This window comes from Plectropomus leopardus, chromosome 3, assembly GCF_026936395.1.
Source record: "Plectropomus leopardus strain MGB_pleo_1.0 chromosome 3, ASM2693639v1, whole genome shotgun sequence".
Lineage (NCBI taxonomy): Eukaryota > Metazoa > Chordata > Actinopteri > Perciformes > Serranidae > Plectropomus > Plectropomus leopardus.
The window spans coordinates 36,749,775-36,761,837 of NC_142178.1; the positions used below are offsets into that span (position 1 = coordinate 36,749,775).

Here is a 12,063-nt window from a genome sequence, read left to right on the forward strand (position 1 = left end):
CACAGAAGAGCAACATTGCTCATATAAAATCAATAAATATTTCTAAATCAATCAAGGTGTGTTTGAAGTGGATTGATCTAAAAGAAATTCATAAAAATGGAAGTGACCTGCCTTCAAATGAACTGAGATGGTCGGTGTTGCTGTCACGATACTGTTGTTTACAGCATGAGCACTGCCGGGTGAGGTAATATACTGCTGCATTAAACAAGTGAGGTCCTGTACTGTTATGTTATCTCATAAATCACACTTCTGTGTGTCTGTTCTTGTGGCTCTACTTTGTGAGGACAAACTCTTAGACCTGGAGAGTGAGGACATTTTGTGAAAGCGAGGGCATTTTGTCATTTTTTTCACTTCTTTAAACTGTTGTTTGAGATATGATGTTAAAGTCAATGAGGGAGTTAGGTTTGGTTAACACCATACTCACATTAAATACAGAAGTGCCTTAATATTTTAATTTTCCTTTGGCCTTTAACATTAGTAGTGCATTTCTCTGCATTGGTCAGCAGGTCATTCTGCTCCTCTGTACTCTTCTTATCATACGTAAAGCTCTGCCTCCTCTTGTGTGTGTGTGTGTGTGTGTGTGTGTATGTGTGTGTTTGCTCATCCCACTCACTTTCTGATTGGACACATCTGACAAAGATGTGGAATAAGGAAGCATGGGATGCATACTGCATACACAATTCATTAGAATCACATCATGCATAGTATATATAATATTCTTTATATCATCCATAATAGATTATCAGTGTGTTTTCTTGCCAGAGTCACTTATGGTTTGGCAAAGAAAATAGATCCCATGTACAGAGGCTGTGTCCTCAACTCGGCGACCGCAGGTTTGACCTCAAGCAAGAGTCCTCACAACTGACTATAAACATGCCTATGTGTATGCAAAGACACACTTTCTTACAAATGAAAATACAAGCTAAAAGAGTTACTCTAAATATTTAGACAGAAAAACTATGTCCTGTAAATGCTAATTAATAATAATTTGCACCTGCAAAACAACTCTCTCCATTTCTAAAGTCCAGCCCAAGGGTCAACTGTGTCCAGTGTGTAAACCCTGCATAAGATAGACCTTAGATTGTAATGTGTATTAAGCAAAGGTGCTCACAAGTAGCTACAAACATGCAGTGTGTATGTGAAGAGACACTTTCTTGGATATGAAAACACAACCTTCAAAAGTTACTTTATATAACTGAACAGAAAACTCATATCCTGTAAATGTTAATTTAAGTTCTTTGCCTAAAACAGTAATGTCTGAAGTCTGGCCAAATGGCAAATTGTGGCCCTTAGACTGATTTTAAATGGTCCTCGGCTTGTCTTTCAGTATATACTATATGATTTACATAATACAGGTTAATCAAGAAAGACCATTTAGCATTTGTTTTTCATTCACCTCACAGTAGCAGGACTATCATACAGTTTGCAGACATGCACCAAGTAGGAACTGCAGAGGTGAAATGAAATATATTTTCATAAACAGACAAATAATTAGCAAAAAACAGTTACCTAACAGCAGGTGTTTTCTTACATTGTAGCAGAAATGGCCACAGCAAAGAAGCATTAAGTCTAAAGTAAGGGCTGGCGGAACGATATATACTTTTTCAATTAAAGATGAAACAGTTAGTTTTGTGTCATTTGCATGCGATAATAAAAAAAAACAAAACAAACAACACAAACTTACTGTAAATACTCAACTGTAGTAGTGCTCAAGTCACCAGATAATTATCATCATAGACTCCTTCATGAATGCCAAACATTCATAATATGATGTGTTTTATAGCAGCACATACACCCTGCTCATATCCACTTTATTGCTGTTTATTTTGCTGACTATTTTCACAGTTTGGTTACTATGTGGGATGTGTGTTTTCTCTTTACAGACTACCATTCATCTATCTGCTGGTTCTACACTGTAGCCCATCAATAATTTGTAAAAACACAGTCCCCAGAGGTCTTTGCTGTTGTCACATGTTCCAGCGGCTCAGGTATTTAACATCACTGTGTGATTGCCAATGACTACATACAGCTGTGTTTGCTGGCTTCCTGCTGATGCTTTTAGAAAGTGCTTGGTGGAAAAACTCAATAAGTGAAGACTGCAGAGTACAGATGAAAGAATTTCTCATATTGGACTCAGTGGACTCAAGTGTTGCCAGCAAGTTGCATTTTTCAAATATTTTATGGGATATAAATATACTTTAAAATGCATGAAGTTGTGCTGAATTTTTTAAGATCCGAGTGGTTTGATTCATGGAGCACCTGCCCTGCTCTTAGTCAGCTATCCCAATACTCAATAAACCAACCGGCAGCACCTGACCCCGGTTTTTATTGCTGACTGTAAGGGAAGAAGAAGCATCACACTCAGGAGATGGATGTGTCTCAGAGATGGATGAGCTCGTGGCGGTATCTTTACACACACAGGTTACTTGAGGTTGTAAACATTTCATTGTATTACCCAATATGAAGAGAGAGGTCAGCGCAACATACAAGAGTTTAACAGAACGCCAGTAATCTTTTGTGAAGGCCACCGTCAGTTCCATAAAAGTATTTGTCTTTCTCTGTTTAAATGTCTGCCTCTGTTAACACTTGTCGTGAACGCACTCAAGAAACTCGGAGTCACAGAGGTTACAAATAAAAAAGTAAAAGTTTCTTGTTGGTGTAAACCAAGTCCATTTACTCAAGTGCTTAAAATTCCCTAAATACCCCACTTTCATAAGGACCTCTGGTGGTAAATATGGTTTGGTAATTGTTTTCTGACAACTTTGTAGTGTTGGATGAAATGTCATTTGTGATTCTTATTATATAAAAAACTGATGCTTTGGTAGCCATTTCTTTTGAAGAAAGTACATTTTGTAATATGGGATAATTGAGCCATTAAGTATAATTCTGAAGCACTTGAATTTTGTTTTTAGGGAAATTTACAACAATTCTTTATTTTATAGATAGATATTACACTTTGTATTGCATTACATTTATCTGAAATCTCTTTGTATAAGTTGCTGCCTGGTATCACCTTCATTGTTACCTTCATAACCTCCCTTAATCCCTTTTTTGTGTCCTTGCTTACCTTGCTGATTCCTTCTTTAGATCTTCATTTCATCCCTTTTCTTTCTGTCCATCTCTTTTAGTGATTTGCCACTAGAGTTAGAAATAACAAAAAAGAGTAAGGATCAGAAAATGCAACATATCTTCATGGTTAGAGAATTATTTGGACAACATAAAACAAAAAAGGGCATTCACTCAAATTCCTAAAATTCCAAAAGTATTTTATTTACTTAATGACCTTCAGTAATATGGTTTGGTTGTTGGTTTTGGACTCCCTAATAAAATGATGAATGGAGGGTCATTTGTTTTGTTTACAGCACTGATAAATTAAACACACACAAAAATAATGATATGAAAGTTTTAGTGGTTACCACATCTTATCATTAGAGGGTAGCCTGTTTTGGGATATGGGATAATTAATTGTTATACCACTTTCTGTGTGGATGTGACAGGTTTTTTTCTACACTTTCTACACTGTGACTTTGTTGCCTAATCCTAACCATCGAAACGGTCCACATTCGTTAGTATGTGTTGCATCATCTCACAATGTGCATTTGTTGACATCATGGTAACAGCATCCCAGAGCATAAACTGCTGACGCAGGATACCAAAAACGTTAAAAGTAGACGCAGAAGGTCACTGACAGAGTAGCACCATGGGACGAGTTACGATGAGAATGTGTGTTTAAAACAGATTTCCAATTCTACCCATAAAAATCACTTTAATGTCCCCACAGTCCTATTGTGTTTGATATAACATTTCAAAACCTAATGTCACAAGACACTGGATTTAACACCAGCTGAGGGACTTAACTGCTTAGCCACAAGCTTCGTTCTTACACCGAAGTCAAAAATATCTCAGAGAATCACTAGAGCCATAAAACCACTTTCCTCAGTGTCATGGCTTTCTTCGATGTATAGCTTTGGGGCCCTACAGCAGCTCAGAGTGAAGTCTCTGCCGCATGAACCAAATCAGACAAACCCGAAGCCTTTACGTCTGTAAAAACCAACAGGCTTTCACGGCAGGGCCAAACACAGCCAGACTGATGACACGTCCAACACTGGCAGCCATATTAAAAAAATTGAAAGAGCCTGCCAGAGAGGGAAAATGCAAGGGGGGCTGAAAACAAAGCAATAAGTGAGAAGTGGTGTGATGCAGAGGGGAGGAGGACGGAGGGGAGTGAGGGACATGAAGAGCTGAAGGGATAAACAAACAGAAGGAGGAGGATCGAAGAGAAGGTGATTGGTGAGGAAGGTGTAGCATTAGGCGTGAGGAGCTGGTTAGATTATTGAGATTTTTCAGCCAGACACGACCTGAGTGTCCAAACAGGATATGTATATTTGAACGTCTTTCCTGGCCACGGTGTAAACCTGTGTGCATCATTAGCAGCAGAGAGAACAAGAGGTCGCGGTGAGCAAGGAGCGTCAGAGGATTCTTGTTGCCGCGCAACCCAAAGACGCAAGCAGATTAGCATTAGCCCGGTAGCCTCATAGTGAGAGGAAGGAAAGGTTAATGGTGCTGGAGATAAAATAAGACCAAGAAAGAGCAAACATGGTGTGTTTGCATGCGAATCAGGAGATGGAGGAAGCTTTTATGGTCTCATCTGAGAGATCCACCTTCAAAGGGTAATGCTTTGACAAGAGATATTTCTCTATATAGCCACAAATATGTATGTCCCAAACATGAGGCTCAAAATCGGGATTGGAAGAAAACATAGACTTACCTGAAACCAAGCCATTAACTCTTTGAAACCTGAGCAAATTGGTTAGATTTCTTTAAAAAACATGGACAAAAGAGAACCAGCAACTTCAAAATAAATGTTTGACAAATTGCAATACATTAGTAGATATATAGTAGACATATAACGGGAGAGTGAGCATTTGGCTCCCAGGCTAAAGGTGAGGGACGTGGGTCTACCTGTTGCTACGCTGTCCCAGCCCTGACCCATCTTTCACTCAGTCAGCTTGCTCTCTCCGTGATACAACATTGCTTCTCTTCAGAACTCTATTGACTGTTCATTTGTTGATATTAAAAAAAAACAAACTTCATGGTAAAAGAATGAAACTCCACCATTTGTCTTTCTCGCAGCACTCAGAAAACATCTCTGAGAAACTGGGGGCTCCGCACCTGGTCTGAATTGTCTCTCTTAATCACTTTCGCCCACTCCCTTACAGACTCACACAGGCTCCACCCCCTGGGTAAGCCCAACCCACTTAGCCTGACATCCATGCAGAACAGCCAAAATAAGGAAAGTAGGTCAGACTTTAAAAAATGGAGATCAGAATCTGCCAAGATAAATTGCAAAAGTTGCACGTCTAATCACAACAAGATAGTTGATACCATCTGTAAATGCAAAAGCCAGTAATTAGATGTCATAATCCAGATACAGATTACATGTTAATACCAAGTAAAAATACGGTACCAGTGTGAGTTTCTTATATTTACTGACAGAAAACAGAAAAAAATGAATGTGTCTTAGCAGCAGAGTACAACATTTCTTAATTTGAATGAATGCATTTTTTGAGTTTTAGAAGTAGGACTTAAAGGAGTTATGACAAAAAAAAATGCCATATGAAGCATTACTAAAAACACTTATTTTCAAAGTTGTCCTCGCTGGAAAGAGCAAAGAATATAAAGAAACAAACTAGATAAAGTTCAATAAAAAATTAATTTAACTTTATCATTTAAAGAACTGCTGCCCAGACACACGAGGCACAAAACATTAAGGTGCATTAATGACATTAGACATTAGGTCAGTCTACACAGAATAAAAATGGAGTAAGAAGGAGGCGAGTAAATAAAGCCTTAATTACTGGCAGACATTTGGACTTGTCACAGCAGGGAAAGCACAGGTGTAAATTATAACTTTAACAATGCCTCTGTTTCCTTTAAGGTCCCAACAGACCTTTTGCACAGCAGAAATTTTGACTTGTCAGAGTGGGAAAAACACAGGTGAAACCACTTTTTAAACGATGGCTCAGTTCCATCAAGTGTCTCAGTACGCTATGACAGTGAGCCAGCATGCATAACGAAAATGCATAAATAAGAACTGTTAGTAATCACACCTGTGCTTTTCCTGCTGTGACATGTCAAAATGTTTGCTTAATAAGTTCAAAAACTGCCTCTAAAGCCAACTTTCTCTGCGTCTCCTCCCTCCTCCTCCTCATCGTTCTCCTCTTTCTTGAACCTGCTGATATCTTCCTGCACCTCCCTCGTCCATATCCGGCATATTTTGTTTACTGTGCTAATCTAGCGTCTCATCTGCAGTATGCCAGAGTTGGGCTGATTATAATGGTGTCTTAATGAGCTGATTAGCGATAGAGAGAGCTCGCTAAAGATGCTAGCCAGACGAGAGGACACTTGATTAGACAATTATAATCGTGTGTGTGTGTTTGAATACTGATACGAGTTACAATGCTGCTATGAGAATCTATTAACACTCTTAAGATGAAGCCACTAAAGCAGTTCAACATACATTTGTGACAAGTGCTGTGATGCCACAATTTAAATATTTTTTAATATTTTTTTTCGCTGTTTTATATCCTCTACTTTAGTTATACTCAACTTGTGGTCTGTGGGCCAAATCTGGTCCCCATTAAGGTGCAGGGTGGCCCTCCATCCATTTTCATATTCACAATAAAAAAAAGAATTATTCACTTTGTGATTTGCTTTGGTACTTTTTGTATACTTAAGGTGCTAGAGTGCATAAAACAGCATCAAAATGGAGCTTGTTTATCAAAAAGAAGAAGAAGAGGATTCCCCGCACCCTCAGTCCTAAAATCCCACAAAGGTCCTGAAATCATTGAAATGTCCTAAAATCCCAGGAAGGTCCTAAAATGTGGGAAATGTCCTACAATCCTAGTAACATCCTAAAATCTTAGAAACATCGTAAAATCCTAGAAACTTCCTAAAGTCCTAGGAACTTGTATGAGGCTGCTTTGAGTGGCCCCTGCCCTCAAATCGTTTTGCAAAAGTGGCCCCCAGGAAAAGCAATTTGAGTATATCTGCAACACTTCTGTTCCCACTTGATTTGTTTAATATATTTGTCAGCTTTTATAGGTTGAAATATTTTTTCTTTCAATCCCGTTGGGATTCAGTTCCCTCGCCCACACAGTCCCTTGGTGGTTTCTTCTGTCTCATTTTCAGTTTATCACTTGTTTGCACAAGAAAACAAAACTTAATCCTTAAAACATATCCTTTCCAACACATTTCCTACAGTATGTGGCCTAGAACGACATGAAATGAGGATGCATTACTGCATACTGCTGAAAAGTTAACTTGCTGCTGTACAGCTCAAAGCTGTTCTTGCCGTGTTATTTCCCAGCAGAAAATGTCTGTTTTTTTCTTCTCTCTGTTGAGAATACAGCAGAAAAAAAACCTAAATCTACTGTATGGCTTACAGCAAGAAACTGATATTCTCTGTGGGCGTATGAATGCTATTGTAAAGATATGTGAGTATTACTTTCTGTGGTTTCCATAGTATTACAAGGTGTTTAATTAACTCAGTATTTCAGCTTTTAACTGCTGAAGTGCTGCAGATATTTCTTTTGAATTAACTGTATTTACACTCACAGTTAATTGTCTTAGAGTCGCACCAGTGCTGACACTCTCAAAATAAAAGCCATTCAAGATTCCTTTAGTTTTCCTCTTATTTTTTTTAGCACCAGGCCTAGAGTAACTTTAAAGAGAATACATCTTCAGCAAACATTTCTCATGTAAATTTAATGGCATGTCAAACCCACACAGGTGTTTTCAGTTACCTTGACTGATTAGACCTCCAGGTGAAACTAATAACAGTGTAGGTGCAGCTGCCAACAGGTAAGTGTGAGAGAAGTTAGTCAATCAGGTTTTACATGCCCACAAGGTCCTGAGAAAAGTTATTATTATGCGACATGTGTAAAAACTTTACATGTTATAATTTGACAATATAGAATACGATAATAATGTATTTATTAAGGGGGGGGGGATTCACATGAGAATCTCGATTCTTGTTTTTAACGATTCAGAATCGATTCAAAATTCCTAAACATCGATTATAGACTGTATTTACTAAATATAGTCTATTCATGTCCCTCTAAAATTTGTATCATTTATTAAACCCTTAATAACTTTGAGACCGTTTGTCGGCTCGTCTTACTTTTTTTCGCCGGTGAAAGCTGCCGGCTGTGTTGTTCAGAGGGATGTCTCTGATGCACCGTAGCTCTTTTAGAAGCCTCAGAATCCAGCCTGGGAATTCGGGTGTTTGTACGGTAATAAATCCATAATGATAGATCCGATATTGGGTGTCCTCCGTCCATATTTTATCCATATTTCGGTGATAAAAGCACATTAGCATCAATGCTAAACACATCGCAATGACTAGAATTTTGATCCCAAGAATTGAAATTGATTTGAATCATGAGATACTGAAAGATTCACACCCCTAGTATTTATATTATGCATGGATATATGAGTATATTTGTATTCATATCTGACATACTAATATATATTTTTACTGATGTATCAAGTTGTAAATATGTATATTAATATCAATATATATAGGTTAAAGGGTGTGTAACTATATTGATATTTATATTTATATTCATTTTTGTATAGAAATTTATATTTTTACAGTCTCTTTTTGTGTAAAAAACACAAATAAATGCATAAATACTTTCAAGAAGATTGAGATGTTATTATTATAATATTAATATTCATAAATGGGGCTCAAGGGGATAATTTTGATAATAAAGAAAAGTAATAAATAATAATAAAATAATTAAAATAATAATAAAAGTTGACTTAGAAGTTGTACCAGCGCTTGAGAGTTTTGGTTTTTATGTGTCTTGCATTGTTTTTTTTTTTCTTGGGAAGAAGAAAGCTATAAAAAGTAAGTTATGTGGTCAGAATCTGGTGGAAGTTTTATTTTATTCATTTATTTATTTTGTGATAGGAAATGGATGAGGATGTTAGAGAACACAAAATATGAAAAACCTGTTCTCTATGCTGTATATATACTGGGTATGAGATATAGCTGAGTCTATTTGTTTGGTATAGAGTATAAATGTGAGGGTCTTGTTTTGACGTTAAAAGTCTTTGTTGAGGGTCTTTGTCCTGTTTAATGTTTTTCTTTTTTTGGAAGGAAACCTTCTCTTGGCTCTGTTTTCAGGCTTTAGGAAATCCAACCAGTGACAGGGACTTTCACTAATCACAGGTTATTTTAAAGAGAAAATTTTGGCTGTTCTACAAATGCAGCTGTGCATGAACATCCCCTCAGCGAAGGGGGGTGAGAAATCCTGAGGAAAAAGTTGCTATTTCAGCATTGGTAACAAATTTCCTCACTGCAAAGTGATCCAAAAATAATAATATGGACTAATCAAAAAGTCTAAGAGAGAGCCTGACAATAAATAAAACTTAATATTGGCGTGATATTTCAGAGATGAGAGAGGGACTGTGTTAATTCTTGTCTCATTTTTGGTCTGATAAACTGAGAGCTAGAGCAGGGAAAGCAAATGATCTACCATGAGAACGTGTTTAATATATTAATGTAAAAGTTATACTGAGTTACTGTATGAAGTGCTAGCATACCTTTGTTTATCTACTGTGGCGTTTCCTAAACATCTCCTCAAATATTGCATGTTTTTGATCTCTCCCTCCTCCAAACACAGCTGATTCAAATAATCAACTCATTATGAACTCCTGCAGCTGCTTGATAACAAGCTCATCATTTGAATCAGCTGTGTTGCAGCAGGGAGAGATCTAAAACATGCAGGACAGGACAGGTGGTACTCTAAGAGACGTTTTGGGAACGCTGATCTGGTGGGAGGGGCTTAGGAGAGGGGAGAGCTGCATGATGAGGGTACATTTTCAAATTCTGCCTTTCTTTGTTGCCCTTTCCAGTAAATTGCCTTCCGAAAATGTAACCAATGAGGTTGAAGGAAATTTAGGGCCCTTTTCCCATGTTTATTGCATGATCATTTCTATTCCCTGCCGAAAAAAAACACAGCTTGACCATTTTAAGATGTTTTTGCATATCTTTGATGGTGTAGCTGGTAATACCAGCTTATGATAGTCACTCCAGCTCATTTATCCATTGAAGTTTCTGTAAAATTGAAACCAAATCAATAACCTTGAGTATGGAGAACGGACAGTGTCATGAGGGGGAAGTTTGAAAAGCAAAAGGCATAAATCACTTAAGTCCACTGTCATGGGATATGCATAAAGATAAATGTGTGCAGCTTGACAAGCTGATCACGCAGCACGTTGGGCTGGTGGCCCACTATCCTAAAACATCAAAGACCAGCAAGAACTGGGTTAGGACTGCCGAACACCATCTTTGACTAACTAAAGCGGCATAGCTGTTATTTTCAACAGGGTTAGTTTCAATAGAGAAGTGCTTACACACCAACACCATTGAAGGCTGCACGCATGTCCTAGCGCCTATTTTTCAGCAACCAGAGAAGCAACCTGCCTCAACGCTCATGAAAGTTGGTACAGAGTGAGCAGAAGAGTTGCACCCAGTGCCTGACTTTGTGTTTTCCAGGCGGTTAAAGATGCAGCATGTGTATGGCCTCTTAGGAATTTTGGTGAAGTTTACCATATCTTTTAAAAACTTTGTTTAGCTTTACTTATTTTCCCAAAGGTGGGAAAATAATACTCTCTAATGCTCCTCTAACTTTTGCCATTTTTTGTCTTCCTGATTTGTAAACTCATACTTCATCTGGAAAGACTTTTAGATATACTGAAAGGAAACTTTTTCAGTTCATCTATGTAAAAAAAAAAATTCAATTCAGTTGTTTCAGAGAATCTGCGAAATGCCTTTAGTGGCAAGGATTCAGTAATTAATAATGAGTAAAAACATTAAATTAAATACTCAACACACAGGAGCTTTTCTGGACATGGAAGCTTTTAGAGCCAATTTAAAGGGTTTCACCCTAAGAAATTGTATTTTACACAATGTGCGTTTTATTTTCAACCTTGTGTATTACACTCACTCTCTCTCCCTGTAGCTGGAAGAAATACTGTTAAAATATATAAATAATTTAAATTTAAATTTTTAAATCCTCAGCACCAGGAACACACTAAGCTCAGCACGGCTGGGAATAGAGTGGGTGTGTTGCATTAAAAAGTAAAAAGTGTTAGTAAGCGATGTATCCCACAGGCACATCATCTAAAACCTGTACAACACGAACCCATGAAGAAGTGAAGAGGCCGCTCTCCCATCAGGCTGCACATTATTCGTGAAAGTCTCAAGCCTACCAGTTGAAATGTGAGTAATACCGTTCCTGCTGCTTTGTTCTCTGCTCAAAACCATCACTCATCAACTGTAGGAAAGTCAAAGCCATCGAGTTATTTTTCATCTGGAAACAAAAGGCGCTATTTCCTTGAACCAAAGCCTCCCACTCTGCATTCATAATGATGGATTATGGCATCAGATTGATGAGGATGGCTGTCTGAAGGGTATTTAGAGGCATTTCAGACTAAATGGGATCCTGTGAACAGCTGAGGGTGTTTTGATTTTGGAACATTTATAACTCTCTGCCGGCTTCAGAAAAGTGTCTGAACAGACTGCTCGCCCCTGCACTCTGCCGTAAATTTCTTACTTCATTTTAGAGAGACGCCATTATAAGTTCACATTCTGACATATGGTTGCTTAAAACTGAAGCATAGCTTACCATAGTTTAACAAAGATCTGTCACTGGGTTGACTCAGCCTTCATCCAATTTTTGGTATGTCTGTGAGGTCAAATAACTCTTATCCCAATACACCCTCATAAAACTTACCTTACCCTTCTGTAGTGGGTATTAATGTCAAGAAGTAGGGTGTCCCAATTCATCTTGGGATTGAGCATTAATGTATTGCCCCGTTCATTCCTTTAAAAGCTGCTCAGTGGTGCATGAAGCTCAAATAAAAGCTGTTTTTCCCCAGTATGAAATTACCAGGATGATCTGTGCAGCTTCTGCATCATTGGGCCAATAGAACGAGTGCACTTCAGATTCACCAGCCAAGCCGAATACTTCCGTTTTATTGCTCTGCTAA

The 12,063-nt window shown here is 37.9% G+C and overlaps 1 long non-coding RNA gene across 1 annotated transcript in view; it reads right to left on the reverse strand.

The window, feature by feature from the left end:
• LOC148190051 (uncharacterized) overlaps positions 1 to 12,063 on the reverse strand; it is a 224,433-nt gene that overhangs the window by 144,969 nt on the left and 67,401 nt on the right. The window contains exon 2 of the long non-coding RNA XR_015776157.1: positions 3,068 to 3,138. This is a non-coding gene — a long non-coding RNA (uncharacterized LOC148190051). The remainder of the gene's footprint in view (positions 1 to 3,067; positions 3,139 to 12,063) is intronic.